The sequence below is a fragment of the Dermochelys coriacea genome, chromosome 10 (genome assembly GCF_009764565.3).
Source record: "Dermochelys coriacea isolate rDerCor1 chromosome 10, rDerCor1.pri.v4, whole genome shotgun sequence".
Classification (NCBI taxonomy): Eukaryota; Metazoa; Chordata; order Testudines; family Dermochelyidae; genus Dermochelys; species Dermochelys coriacea.
In genome coordinates, this window is record NC_050077.1 from 50,321,833 (window position 1) to 50,337,008 (window position 15,176).

The 15,176-nt window shown below is 38.0% G+C and overlaps 1 protein-coding gene across 1 annotated transcript in view; it reads left to right on the forward strand.

Moving 5' to 3' along the window:
* SCAPER (S-phase cyclin A associated protein in the ER) overlaps window positions 1–15,176 on the forward strand; it is a 363,891-nt gene that overhangs the window by 331,367 nt on the left and 17,348 nt on the right.

Below are 15,176 nucleotides of genomic sequence, written 5' to 3' on the forward strand. Positions count from 1 at the left end.
TTAATTTTAACCTTTCTATATGTACTAAATTATATTAATAGTGCACTGGTCTCTCTGATTCCTGTGGGAATGACTCTTATATGCTGCTTTAGTTGCAAAACATAACCTGATATTACAACATTGGAAATCCCCTTCAACTTCCGGGACACTGCAGTCCACAGCTATAATGGACTCTCCGGAACTCACACACTAGAAAGAACTACTTACAAAATAATCAGGATGCAAAACTTTGAGGATGTTTGGAGTTAGGGTATACCAGAGTGTAAATCAGGGCAGAACTTGGCCCTTGCTCTTTTTTTTTGAATACTTGGGCCTGACTGCGTATGTGTACATAGAAATTGTATTATGTTGCATTATCCTTTGATATTACTCAGTTATACAGTGTATTTTACATTGTCATTTGCCTTATTACTCCTTTATGTCTGTTTCTACTATGCCTCTTTTCCGTTAAACTATTTTATTCAGAATTAGAAGTTTAATCCCCTCTATAAATTGAAGAGCAGATGTAAGTGAATGTTTCAACTTGTCAGTATAAGTATTATTTTTTTTTTAAAAAAAATCTTTTGAACTATGATGGTAGGGCTGTCAACTGCAATTTGAACATTGTAATATCTTAGGGCTGACAACGCAGTAAAAAATGTAATTTCAGTGGTTTTGGCCACAGCTTCAGAGAAACTGCTGCAGCCCTGCTACCGTGTGAAGCCAAATCCTAATTCAGGATCCAAAAGTTGCCTGGCACTGATCCCTCAGAAAACTGACTCCAAGGATGGTCCTGTGTTTTGCAGGGCTAATGTTAACTTTTGGAACTTGAATCAGGATTAGACTCCATTGAAGCAGAAATCGAAAACTCCTGTGGAGACACTGCTCTTTCACACAGACTGCCTGCAGGTGGTATTTTTGTAATGCGTTCATTTTGAGAGCAGAGTGGTATTGCTGAGCTTTCCAGATTCCCACTGCAGTGTAACTAGTCTTGTTGGTATACAGAAGTGCCGGTGAACTCCATCTTCCTTTTCTCTCTACTCCAAGTATTCTTTTTTTGGCTCACAAATATAAACAGATGTGATCCATTGGAAAAGGGACATGCACCGTTAATGTGCCAGTAATAGCACAAAAGAGGAACTTCTTTCCAGAGATGTTAGTTGTAGTGTTCTCTAGTGCCCATTGCTGTTTAGATTTGTGCCCTAGGGCAAAGGTCCACCAGCTTGTAAGCAGGCACCATGCCATCCTAGCAGATGGCTATGGTGAGTAGGTAGCCAATAGATAAAGTATGTGCATAAATGTGTTTGTCTGAGGGCATGATTCCCAGCTGGTAATGTTGCAGTCGTTCTAAATCTTCAGTATCTGCACTTGTGGTTAAAGTCATGTGCCATCACTAATGTAGAATTACCTCTGAATTGGATTAAATTTGAGGATTAATAAATAACTTCTTCACCTACATAAAACAATTTTAGGTCCTTGCTGAAATAAGCACAGTGCTGGTCAGGCAGTAGAGGTAGTATAGCATAGTGGACTACTTGGTGTCACTTCTTCAAGCTATTTATTTCTGTTAGAGATGTGCAAAATTAAGGGTCATTTTGCGAGCATTTCATTTATAAAAATGGCAATTTTCGTTGAATGCTTTGCAAACTTTTTTTCAAAAATTAGTTTTCTCAAGCAAAAACATGTTTCCACCCTGTTCACAATTTATTGAAGACTACCAAGATCCCACACCTTTTAAAACCACCCTTCAGCCTGTGGCATAATATTTATGAGATCTCCAACTAGATGGGATACAGGTTTTGCTTTTATGTCATAGAATCTGGTAATTTGTTGTTTAATTTTTTTAAAATCCACATGTATTTTAAACGGCCAAATTTTGGTCCTTAGAGAAACTAGATATTCATGCCTCCTGGTCTGTTCTAATCTAAAAAAAAAGAAAAAACTGATCCCTGAGTCTCTTTCCTTCTGTAGGACTATTCACGTAGGCTCGAATAAGGAGCATTTCTTTACCTCAAGTTAGACCCTTCAGGCTTTAACTCCTTTTCAGAAAGTTACCTGCCTGTATTGTGAGGATAAGGGCAATAACTGAGGTTCTCTTTTTACCCTGTTTAAACATAGACTGTCTCTGGCCAACTAGTAATAAAATCAGGTACCAAACAGGCACTGGGATTTGCGTGCAACTGTTATTTTCATATACTAGTAGTGCTGTGATTCACAGTAATGATGTGAGGTCTTCCATGATACAGAAAGTGCTTCTGGCTCATTTATTACCACTATAATGTTAGTTCCTGAACTTTCTGTTTTTACATTGAACATTTGTGCAATGCTAGTTTTAAAAAAATCAATATATTTCTGAAGCATAAGCCAAATAACAAATGCTCTAAAACAGTAAACATTAGCCTCATTAAAGATGCTGGAGTGTTGTAAGCAAGACACAAGAACCAATTCTTCTGTTCTACTCTGCACTGATTAGACCTCAACTGGAGTATTGTGCCCAGTTCTAGGTACCACATTTCAGGAAAGATGTGGACAAATTGGAGAAAGTCCAAAGAAGAGCAACAAAAACAATTAAAGGTCTAGAAAGCATTACCTTATGAGAGAAGATTGAAAAATTGGCTTTGTTTAGTCTGGAGAAGAGAAGACTAAGCAGTGAGATGATAGTGGTTTTCAAGTACATAAAAGATTATTATAAGGAGAAGGGACAAAAATTGTTCTCATTAACCTCTGAGGATAGGACAAGAAGCAATGGGCTTACATTGTAGCAAGGGTGGTTTAGGTTGGACATTAGGAAAGACTTTTTAACTGTCAGGGTAGTAAAGCATTGGAATAAATTGCTTTGGAAGGTTGTGAAATCTCTGTCATTAGAGATTTAAAGGCAAGTTAGACAAACACCTGTCAGGGATGGCCTAGATCACTGGCCTGGAGCAGCAAACTGCGGCCAGTGGGAGCTGCGATCGGCCGAACCTGCAGATGCAGCAGATAAACAAACCAGTCCAGCGCGCTAGTAGCTTTCCCTGAACGAGCGGCCGATCAGCTTTGAGAATCACTGGTCTAATACTTAGTCCTGCTTTGAGTGCAGGGGACTGGACTAGAAGACCTTTCAAGGTCTGTTCCAGTTCTATGATTCTATGCTCCAAGAAGTCAAAGCATGTATCCCAGATTTCACTGAAGACAACAAATATTCCTTAGATCAGAGGTGGGCAAACTAGGCCCGCTGGCCACATCCAGCCCGCGGCCATCCAGGCTAGCCCCCGGCCCCTCCCCAGCTGTTCCCCCACCACCGCAGCCTGAGCTCACTGCTCCACTGGCGCAGTGTTCTGGGCGGCAGGGCTGCGAGTTCCTGGGACAGTGCAGCTGCTGAGCCCGTGCTGACCCAGTTCTCTGTGCTGTGCAGTGGCATGGCTGGCTCCAGCCAGGTGGCACGGTTGTAGCGCCACCATTGCTCCAGGCAGCACGGTAAGGGGGCAGGGAGTGGGGGGTTGGATAGAGGGCAGGGGAGTTCAAGGGTGGTGGTCAGGGGGCAAGGGTGTAGATAGGGGTTGGGGCGGTCAGAGGGGGGGAACGGGGGTTCAATGGGGGCAGGGGTCCCGGGGGGGCAGTCAGGAATGAGGGGGGTTGGATGGGGTGGCGGGGGGCAGTCAGGGGACAGGGAGCAGAGGGGAGTGGATGGGACAGGGGTCTGGGGCGGGGGGCTGTCAGAGAACAGGGGGGAGTGGATGGGACAGGAGTCCGGGGTTGGGGGGGACAGCTTCAGGGGGCAAGAAGCGGGGGGGGAGGATGGAGGGGGAGGTGGGCAACACCTGGCTGTTTGGGGAGGCACAGCACAGCCTCCCCTAACAGGCCCTCCATAAAAGTTCCAAAACCCGATGCAGCCCTTGGGCCAAAAAGTTTGCCCGCCCCTGCCTTATATCCTGGTAACTGTGTTTGTATATTCATCAAGCACATTTTAAGGGACCATTGACTGGGATATTTCATATCAGCCTTCTGATTGCTCCTGCAATCAAATAAATGTTTGTTGTGGTTTGTTTGTAGTTTAAACAAGTCTTTTCTTCTGTAGATTCTTAGTTCCCTATTATCTCTTTTAAATTTCAATTCCCTGCTTACTCACAAGAACAAGGCAGACAAATAGCATGGTATATTACAGTGTGTCTGTGTACATTCACATGTATGCCTACAAGCACAGACACAAAACCCAGTATGAAGAGTGGGACAAAGAAGCAGCGATCTTATTATTCAGAATTTGGCAGCCCCTATTTTAGAGGCTGGACGGATTTTTCAGCAGAGGACATTTTAAAATAAGAATGTTATTGGTAAGGTATGTTATATTTTGGGTCTGCCAATCTTGACATTGTCTCTTGAAAAGTAATACAGTCGAGTCCTGATTTAAATAACAAAATAACTTCTGGTCTGTGCAACCAGATGATCGCTGCAAGCAGAGATCAGGATAAAAGGATTCTCTTTTGTTTGGACCATACTTGATAAGTTTATTTTAAAATTACTATGACTTTCTGACATTGCCCACATTGATTGTATTGGTAATATTGTTTTTTCATATCCTGTTTTAATCTTCATAAAGCTTTTTTCAGGGCCACTGCTATCACTGAATGAAATAAATGGGTTATGAAACTAAAAAATTTTAAAAGCAAACAGTACTTTAATATGTTAAATGCTTTAGCATCATTAGTCGAGAGTAAACTGCACTGTCTGTTTTGTATCAGCACGTGAACTTTTATTTACTGTAGGGTTAGACAGCTTGCATTTTTACAAGACAAGAATTCTGTAATCATGTGCTAGTGTAAGATTGCTTTATTAGGCATCTGCTTTGCATAAAGTATGGTCAGTGAAACTGGTTCTCTTTATTTGTCACCATTTAGTCTATTAACTTAAGAAAACAGGTCCCATGATACTAAAGATGCACTCAAAATAATAATAAAAATAAAAATAATGTCCCTATCTTTGATTAAGCCAATCATCTACTTACTATAGGATTAGAGTTTCTAATTAAAATATTGTTGTTAATTAAAAAATCCTCTCGTATTTTATTACATTTTCATTCCCTTTTCTACTTTGTCTGATTTAATTATTATAATAAACGTAATTGGTATGTGCTGTTAACCATATACTTCATTTGCATTTTATATTGGATAATTGAATATAGCCTGATAATTAAATTAACACAAATGACAGATGATTTGGCTTCCTTCACATTACTGTTTGGGGAATAAAAATCTTTGCATATTCATTGTAGTTAGGGAATATACTTAATTTGGAAAATCTTTTCAAATTAAAGACCTTAGACCCATGATCTTGCATCAAAAGGCTCCAAAAGAAGTTGCACTGTTCATCTATCTAGTTGTGCCTGTATCATAAATCTAGTTTTATTACTTACAGGAATTAACACAAACAATGTATTTAAACTGATTCTGTGTAAGTCTGACTCACTTTGGGTATTGGCAATACAATACAGAGCCTTATACCTCTAAATTATCAATATGAAGCTTGATGTTATTAGGTCACTGGATATAAACTCCCCATTTATTGGCTCAAGAAAAGTCATTTAGATTTAAAATGTTTTTATTGTAAATTCATATATAATTTATAACATTGATGGATTACAATAAACCATCTGTTGAAAATAGGAATGCATATATTAAAGGGTCGGTTTTCATTGAATATTGTCATCTACCTACTAGGACACAGCAATAGCATTTTTAATATGGAAATTTTAATGCAAAACTGACAGAACTTTTTGTACAAGTATAACACCATCTGTAATTTGAAAATGAAAAAAGATCAGTGAACTTTTCAATAGAGGAGTTTCTCCTTTCTTAAAACTATTACACATCACACAGCAGTAATATCACTGGTATAAATATAATGCTAAAAGAAACAAAGAGTAAACACTTTGTTTCAACTATTTAATATAAAGTTAAAAAAAATAAAAAGGCCATAAAATTGTAAAATGGTGTTAAATTACATTTACACTCACTTTAAAACCACTTCACATTGTCAGAGTGGTATAAAGTGGCCGTTAGTGTAAATGAGAATCAAGCCCAAATTTTTAAAGGAACCTCAACCTACCTTTAAAATTTGCATTTGATTTTTTTTAATCCAGTCCTTTGTGAGATTATTTTGACATCTAGCTGTGTGATTTATGGGCACAAATACTGGTTGCATGTGTGGGGAATATGTTCAGTCATGTTTATCAAAATTTCTGATAAATTCTTTCCATGATCTTCCTAAATTAATATTTGCAAATATTTAATATTTAAATATTTAATATTATATTAATATTTAATATTTAAATAGTTGTGTAACTGAAAAAGCACAATAACCGTGTTATTAAGTATATTGTTTCTGTGGCATGAAATGATACTTACTAGTAGATACTTATTTACTATTTTACTATTTTACACTTCTTGGCATTAGCTGGGGCTTGAGGAAGAAGCAGCAAAGCATAACTATAAAAGTTAATTATGCCAAGTTTTACTTCATACTGTTTTCCAAGCATAGGTTAAGATTTTCATAGCAGTGCAGGGGATTTATCCTGAGTGGAAAATGTATGGCTAAATCCCCTACACTGCCTTGAAATTTTCAGCCATAGTGTCTGACATCCTATATTATTCTAAAATGTTAAATTATGACAGGAGCAATATAGTTAGTATTTACTATCAGTTTTCCATACATACCAGTTCTTAGAACTGTGTAAGAGGATGTTTGTTTACTGGGGACCTTGTGCGCCTGGCTGTTCGCCAGCATGCAAAAGAGGAAAAGACATGGAATAAAGGGGCAAAAGTGCCTCTAACCCATGGAAGGGAGTGCAAAGCCAGTGTACCTCACTCTCTCCCTTACTCAGGCCTAAGGAAACCCACTGCATGACTGAGGGAAAAGGAATGGAGCTAGGGAGCAGTAACTCTAAGCAGCATGCTCCTTCTGAAACAGTATTTCTACCAGAGGAGCCAACTGAAGTTACTGCTGCTAAGAGAAGCATCAGCTATCGTAGTAAGTGTCTAAAAAGACTTCGTCAACTTAAAAATTACAATTTTGTCTGCAAATAATTTCCCGTTGTTTTACAGGTAACACCTAAGATTACTTCATCAATAGAATTTAAAGAAAAAAAAAGCTTTAATTTTTGTAGGTGGTTTATTTTGTGCATTTGATAGCACTTTCTGTGTATAATTTTCACTGTTTCCCTACTGTAGTCTGTCAGTGTCCACTATTATCTGCATCAGTCTTTCAACAAGAAGGAAGAGCAAAACTTTTAATAATAGATTAATGGGATTATAAAACCACATAAATTGACAGGGAGGCTTGGAGGACAGGTGTAGGAAAGAGGTTGGAGACCCCACCAGTGGTTTTGTTGGTGGAGTTGATTATTAATTTTTTGTTATAGTCGCATTGCTGCTGGGGTAATTGTGAGGCATTGGGAGTTCACCCAGACCAGTAAGGGGTTGTGTCACTACCTGCCCTGTAACCCTGAGTGCTTCCGTGGTGTGTAACTTTGGTTCACAGGTTGACACCAACAGCCTACTTAAAGCACAGTGACCTCGCCCAGCTTCCATAACCCTGGTTATTCCTTGCAGGGTGACACCAACAGCCCTTCCAGTCCTGAATTTACCCAAAACCATCTCCTCTGCAGTGCTCAGCCCCTCTCACTGTAGCACTCACAAAACTTTATCGAGTTTGCTGCTCTTTTGAAGAAACAGTACACAGCACCCGCCTGTTAGTTTGGCTGAGGATTTTACCCTTCAGTCTGAAATACTGTACTGAGATGGATGTAAAAAGAAAAGGAGTACTTGTGGCACCTTAGAGACTAACAAATTTATTTGAGCATAAGCTATCATGAGCTACAGCTCACTTCATCGGATGCATTTGATGGAAAATACAGTGGGGAGATTTTATATACACACACGGAGAACATGAAACAATGGGTTTTATCATACAAACTGTAAGGAGAGTGATCACTTAAGATGAGCCATCACCAGCAGCGGGGGGGGGGAAAGGAGGAAAACCTTTCATGGTGACAAGCAAGGTAGGCCATTTCCAGCAGTTAACAAGAACATCTGAGGAACAGTGGGGGGTGGGGTGGGGGCAAGAAATAACATGGGGAAATAGTTTTACTTTGTGTAATGACTCATCCATTCCCAGTCTCTATTCAAGCCTAAGTTAATTGTATCCAGTTTGCAAAGTAATTCCAATTCAGCAGTTTCTCATTGGAGTCTGTTTTTGAAGTTTTTTTGTTGAAGGATAGTCATCCTCAGGTCTGTAATCAAGTGACCAGAGAGATTGAAGTGTTCTCCGACTGGTTTTTGAATGTTATAATTCTTGACGTCTGATTTGTGTCCATTTATTCTTTTACGTAGAGATTGTCCAGTTTGACCAATGTACATTGCTGAGGGGCATTGCTGGCACATGACGGCATATATCACATTGGTAGATGCGCAGGTGAACGAGCCTCTGACAGTGTGACTGATGTGATTAGGCCCTATGATGGTGTCCCCTGAATAGATATGTGGACAGAGTTGGCAACGGGCTTTGTTGCAAGGATAGGTTCCTGGGTTAGTGGTTCTGTAGCGTGGTTGCTGGTGAGTATTTGCTTCACGTTGGGGGGCTGTCTGTAAGCAAGGACCGGCCTGTCTCCCAAGATCTGTGAGAGTGATGGGTCGTCCTTCAGGATAGGTTGTAGATCCTTGATGATGCGTTGGAGAGGTTTTAGTTGGGGGCTGAAGGTGATGGCTAGTGGCGTTCTGTTATTTTCTTTGTTGGGCCTGTCCTGTAGAAGGTGACTTCTGGATATTCTTCTGGCTCTGTCAATCTGTTTCTTCCCCTCAGCAGATGGGTATTGTAGTTGTAAGAATGCATGATAGAGATCTTGTAGGTGTTTGTCTCTGTCTGAGGGGTTGGAGCAAATGCGGTTATATCGTAGAGCTTGGCTGTAGACAATGGATCATGTGGTATGATCTGGATGTAAGCTAGAGGCATGTAGGTAGGAATAGCGGTCAGTAGGTTTCCGATATAGGGTGGTGTTTATGTGACCATCGCGTATTAGCACCGTAGTGTCCAGGAAGTGGATCTCTTGTGTGGACTGGTCCAGGCTGAGGTTGATGGTGGGATGGAAATTGTTGAAATCATGGTGGAATTCCTCAAGGGGTTCTTTTCCATGGTCCAGATGATGAAGATGTCATCAATGTAGCACAAGTAGAGTAGGGGCATTAGGGGACGAGAGCTGAGGAAGCGTTGTTCTAAATCAGCCATAAAAATGTTGGCATACTGTGGGGCCATGAGGGTACCCATCACAGTGCCGCTGATTTGAAGGTATACATTGTCCCCACACAATAACCTATTTCCAGTACATATTTATTATTTTAATATATCTCTTCCATCACACAGTAATATTAATGACACTGTGTTACCAGTTCACATATGATACCTTCCATGACAACTTTTAGATACAGATTATGACAGCAGTGAGTTGGGGTACCTGGAGCCGCTCAGCTAGCTTAGGCTACTAGGGAGCCTCTTGCCCTCTGGCAGTGGGGCATTCTTAGGGTCCTAGTAGTGCTCTCGGTGAGTTGATTTTTAGACTATTAGGAATGAATTGTATTTTTTAAGAGTCTAACAAGGCGACCTTCCACATGGGATGGGTGCTCTTTTTTTGTAATTAGTAAAAATCTCGGTAAAAAAATAAATAAATAGTACCCCAAACTACTTTTAGCTCAATTTTTTTTAAACTAAGTAGATTTCATATTGATGGTGTTCTTTTTACATAGGACTTTAAACACCAATTTGACTATTTATAGCCAAATTGTTTACAATCTTATGGTACTAAAAAAAAAAAATTTCAATTGGAACCAGCAAAATCATTGAGGATTTTCTTGAATACTTTAACGTGTTCACAAGTCATATGGTTTGTTGTAGTCTTGATAAACCAGAAAAAATCCACATGTAATAGAACTCATTGGCTTAAAATGGAGCAAATTAAAACACAGCTTAAGCGTTTTAGTGAGTTTTACATAACCCAAGAGAAGTTTAAGTGGATAGAGGTCTTCAGTAAGAATGGTTTTCCACTCTAGATACAACTGGGGAAGCATGGGAACATCTTGTAGATAATTTGTCAAGACATTTGTATAGTATTGTAGCATCGTGGATGAACAAAAACATGGTGCAAAAAATGTACTCTAAGAATAGTGAAAATATTCAAACTGCTGTGCCTAAAATGCAATAAATAACAGTGATCATGGGTAATTCAAATAAGGCAAGATCTTTAATAGCTTTGTAGGTTAATTGCACTGATAAAATACCAAAGTGGGTCCTGTGCTTTGTGCGATATTGACATATCTGAGCAAAGATTTTATGATGATGAACCGTAGTTACATTCAGTTAAGGATTTCTGGTTTCTGTCATTTTGACTCATCTGCAGAATAAACTTAGGCACTGACATGGTGAAAAGTACTACTTTTTCCAGCCTTAAAAATGTAGCCCATAACTGAGTCTTGAAGTTGGACTGAATTCTAAGGTGAAAAAGAGGGCTGGGCACAGCCTTGAGTTAATCCACTAGTCTCTGGAGGACTAGGTAATCTTCGGTCAGAAATAAAATGATCTTGGTGGCCTCAGCTTATTCCCTTGTGGACACTTGTCCATGTCAAAAAAAACACCACAGAGTTTGGCATGATTCTGCTTAATAGGCAATTTCTTTTCAGCCGAGACCCAATCCTGGAATATTATGGGTTTGGCCAGTCAAGATAGAGCTACTTTGGCAGAGATGAATGAATAAGCTTGCATGACGCCTGCCTTTACTCTGTCTGACTCTAACCAAGGCTATCAGTCTCTCATTTTCATGAGAATTAAATTTCACACAAAAATTTAAAACAAAGTCTGAAGTCTGTAAATCTTTAATCAGTTGCTGAGAGCCATCATCTGTTTTGCCTAGTGTGTGAGGGAACTCTCCTATAATAGCCTCATAGAATGTAAGCCATTCAACTCTCTTCATACCCACAGTGGCTCCCCTCAGCACTGCTGTGCACTGTTTGGAAAGAAAGACAACAGCCTGCTCTGTGTTCGTACTCAGGCAATTAACTATTCCTTCTGTCTTCCTTGAGGGTCCAAAGTATTTTGATACTTCTCTAGGGGTGTCAGCCTGCTACAGCCCAAATTAGTCTGAAGATCCAATTCCACTAGGCTTAAATAAAATAATGTTTTATTGGAATTGTACAGAAATAGAGAGAGAATTATAAATAGGCTTGGAAAGATCAGCTTTTTATAGGTAAATGTTTATAAATATCCATTTCAACATACACGCACAAACTAATGGAAAAGTATTTCCCTCCATAATAACCAAAATTTACAGATAGTCCAAGTAAGAAAAATGCTGCTTGAAAACTTCTTAGAGTTAGATTTAAGGCTATTTACGGTGTATGTTTTGACATGTGATATTAACAATTCATGTTTTAATGGTTATAAAGCTTTAACTTTTTGAGACTCATTGTCTGTTGTCATTAAATAATTATTGTCTGACCCCCAATATTTTTTTTGCAACCGTGAACATTTTAATTGGTAGATATAGGAAAAAAGGCTTAAAAATAAACATTCATATAAAACAATCAAATCCTGCCAAGCCTAATTATAAAATATAAGTTAAAAATAATGTCGCCTAGGTGAGTTAACTATGAAAAGTCTTGCTAGTCTGTGACTAAACTTAGTTACTGGTAGATGATAATTTACCTTTCATGGTAGAAGAGTGTATTTTCTTATTTTCAGCTTAAAGCTTTCTTTCTGCCATCTCAATAATATAACACACAGAGCAGTGTTTCTGAACTTTTACTGGTTGGTGACCCCTTGTTTGAACACAAACGTTTTCACATTTACTATAAAAGTACAAGTCAAAAATGTCTCCCTTATAACAATGATAATGCTGTATAATTTATTTGTGTGTGTTTTGAGAGGTTGACAGAGAATACTTGATCTTGAAGGGTAAGGGTCTGAAGGGAGTGGGAGAGCAAGATTTTCTTTGCTTTAGATTGTGATACAATTTTCAGTGCTTTGCCACCCACCTGATTGTCTTCTATGACCCTCTGGAGGTTATGGCCCACTGGTTGGGAAACAACTGCCTCTAGAGAATCTCTCCAAATGTGATGGAAGAACTCTCCTCCAATAATCAGATTTAATTCTTGAAGACCAAGATTCTGATTCCCCTCTGACTTACGCTAACTTAAGTCAAGAGTAACTCCATTCTAGTCAATTGAGTTATATCAGTGTAAATGAGACAAGACTCAAACTGTGAATGTCAACTTTTGATTAGAATTTGAATATTGTATCATCCTTTGGTCCAGATTTATCTTAAATATTTATTAGGTACCTGTAAGATCTCATTTCCAAGGGATTCTTTCAGGTACAGATTTGTCTTAATCATCATTCAACATAGTTGAGGCCTACATTGATATATTACCTCTATGTGTCCTAGTAGCAATGGGAATTGGTAGAGTTTTAGACCTTTCTTATCACTTACTTTGTATAGGTGTAAATTACTACACAAGACCATGGTGAATCAAGTCCATTGAGTTGACAGGAGCTATCCAGTCCTCCTACAGTCTTGAAGGACCTTCCCTTTAACACAGAAAATGGAACCTGAGGTCATGTAACCCATCCCAAATTCAACAATATATCATTCATTCAGATACAGTATCCAAATTAAGTTGCAGGAAAGGGCATGCTTCAAAGATTCTCTAATGTCCATCAAGCCGGTGTGCAAATACTTGACACTACAGAGTAGGTAGTAGGATATAGAATGGACATAAATAGCCACATTATCAGGCACATAATTGGTATTTTAATGAAAGCTGTTGGAGTGTTGTTTTTCAACTGACCAAGCATCCAGATTTGGATTTTTTTAAATGAGATCCAGTTCCTTACCTGCAGCATACTACATCTGAACTGCTAGTAATGACTACCAGTACAGAATTTCCCATTCACACAAACCAATTTAACACATATTTGAAAGAATCAGTGGCTACATGCTATATGTAAGTCAAACTATTTAATCCAAACCCCGCAATCTGTAGTGTTCAGACAACACCAAAATATCAAGTTAATAGAGACAGAAGGAATTGCAAATCATAGTTTTATTTAAAAAAAGACCACTAGTCATTCTGAAGATTAATGTGCCTTTCCACGAGCTACAAATTTTTAAAAATCCTCAATCATTTTGAGATGTTAAATATATCTATAATTACATAGAATAACACCTTGAGTAAATAGGGAAGTTTAACATGTAAGTCCTGCTCAACCATAAAGGTTTTTCGGGAGCCCTTTCGCAACTAAGTTCCAATAGTCTTAGACAAAACTGGAGTCCAGTGGCAAACATATAGGTGCAATATGTATAAAGACACAATTCTTGTTAATCAATTTTGAGGTAATCAGGTAGGTCAGAGAGTTGGAGGAAGGGTAGTATATTTTATCTAAATTTGATGATAACCTCTTCAAAGATAATATAGAACTAAAGATAAGAGGTAATATTTCAGTCATTTCCATGTTTTCTTTCAAATATATGGATTTGAGACATTGCACATTGATCCTTATTATTTGATGCCAAGTATATGTGTATTTCTGTAGATAAGTTTGATTTGTAGCATGTCCGAATTTGTGTCTAATAACTTTCTCATCTGATTAACAGTTACAGACTGTGGGTTAGTGCTTTATAAATTGAAGTTGATTGGGTTAAGAAGCTGAGGCTCCAGTTCAGGAAGATACTTTAAGCACATGAATAGTTGAGATTTCTCACACGCTTAAAGTTAGGCATGTGCTTGTGTAAGTTGCTGCACCAGTGACTGGTTATCCAGTTGTACACACCTCAGTCAGGTAAAAATAACATGCACAGGACCATATTCATCTATTTATATTACGAATTTACAAGTCTCTGAATGAACCAGCTCAAACCTTTAAACCTCTTTTCAGCTTTGACCACAGAGCTAAATGTGAACAAATACTGGAGTAAAAGATTACGTTGTGAATGAGACACAGGAAGTATGCATTTATTTAAAGAGTAATAAACTTTGAAATGACTAAGATAACTCAGCATGAATGTTGAATAATTATTATGAACCCTAATTAGGATCTGCTCATATTGAACATTCATCCGAGAAGTATAAGCAGAAGAAAAAATTTGAAGGGGAACCTGTTTCACCTGAGAAAGCACTAAATCAGCACATTCAAAAAGATTAGCAGATTTTTGTGTAATATTTTTTATGTTTAAGCAGAAATGTCATATAACTGTTTTGGAGCTCACAAAAAAAGAAAAGAAAATATGAACACACTGTATGGCAGTAGATAAGTTCAGGCAAGAAAATAGTTCACATTAACCTTCTCTGTAGTTTCACTACTTTTCTCATGGCACCCAAACAAGACCTTCGAGAGTAGCTCTACTTCAAAATAGTCTACATTGTTCCAGGCACATGCTAACCTTGCATCCAAAGCGCCACAAGGCATCCTTGAATTTTTTCCATTGAGAATATTGCAAACTCCTACCTTTTTATGCTGTAATGGAGGTAATCTTTTCCAGTATCTGTTACTTCTATATGTTGTACTCATACCTGAATTTCATCTGCTTTAGTTCTTCATCTGTTATAAGAAAAAAATATTAAAGCAACTACTTAAATAACTTTTAATAAATCTTTAACACATTTTTGCCTATGTATTAAAATTTTAAATTAGGAACATATTGAACCTATCTATATGTTCAGCTAGATTTCTTGTTAGCATCAGGTTTGATAAATACATTTACATATTTAAATATGTTGCTAAATTTATAACTATTCTTTGTAGTAAGTGATAGAAATATTTGGGATTATTATTGTGTTTAGCCAAATTCTCCCATCAGTTATATACCCATGCTAGACCAAAAACCCTAAAGCTATCCCAAAAGAAAAGTGCTAGTGATGTGGTCATAGCAAAACTAACATTATTTCTGAGCTCTGTGTTCTCTAACTACCATTCTTTTTGGAAGCATACATTTTTATTTTAAGAAACTAAACATTTCAGATAAACTAAATGATCATTTTTAACCTTGTGAGTACATTCTGAATACTGTTTTCAATATAGAAATAGTACTCTGATCCATGATAAATGTTAGAGAAAAATTTACAACATACTTTGTTTAGAGGTTAGAGCCTTGCCAATGGTGGAGTTAGCAAAACGGGGGGAAA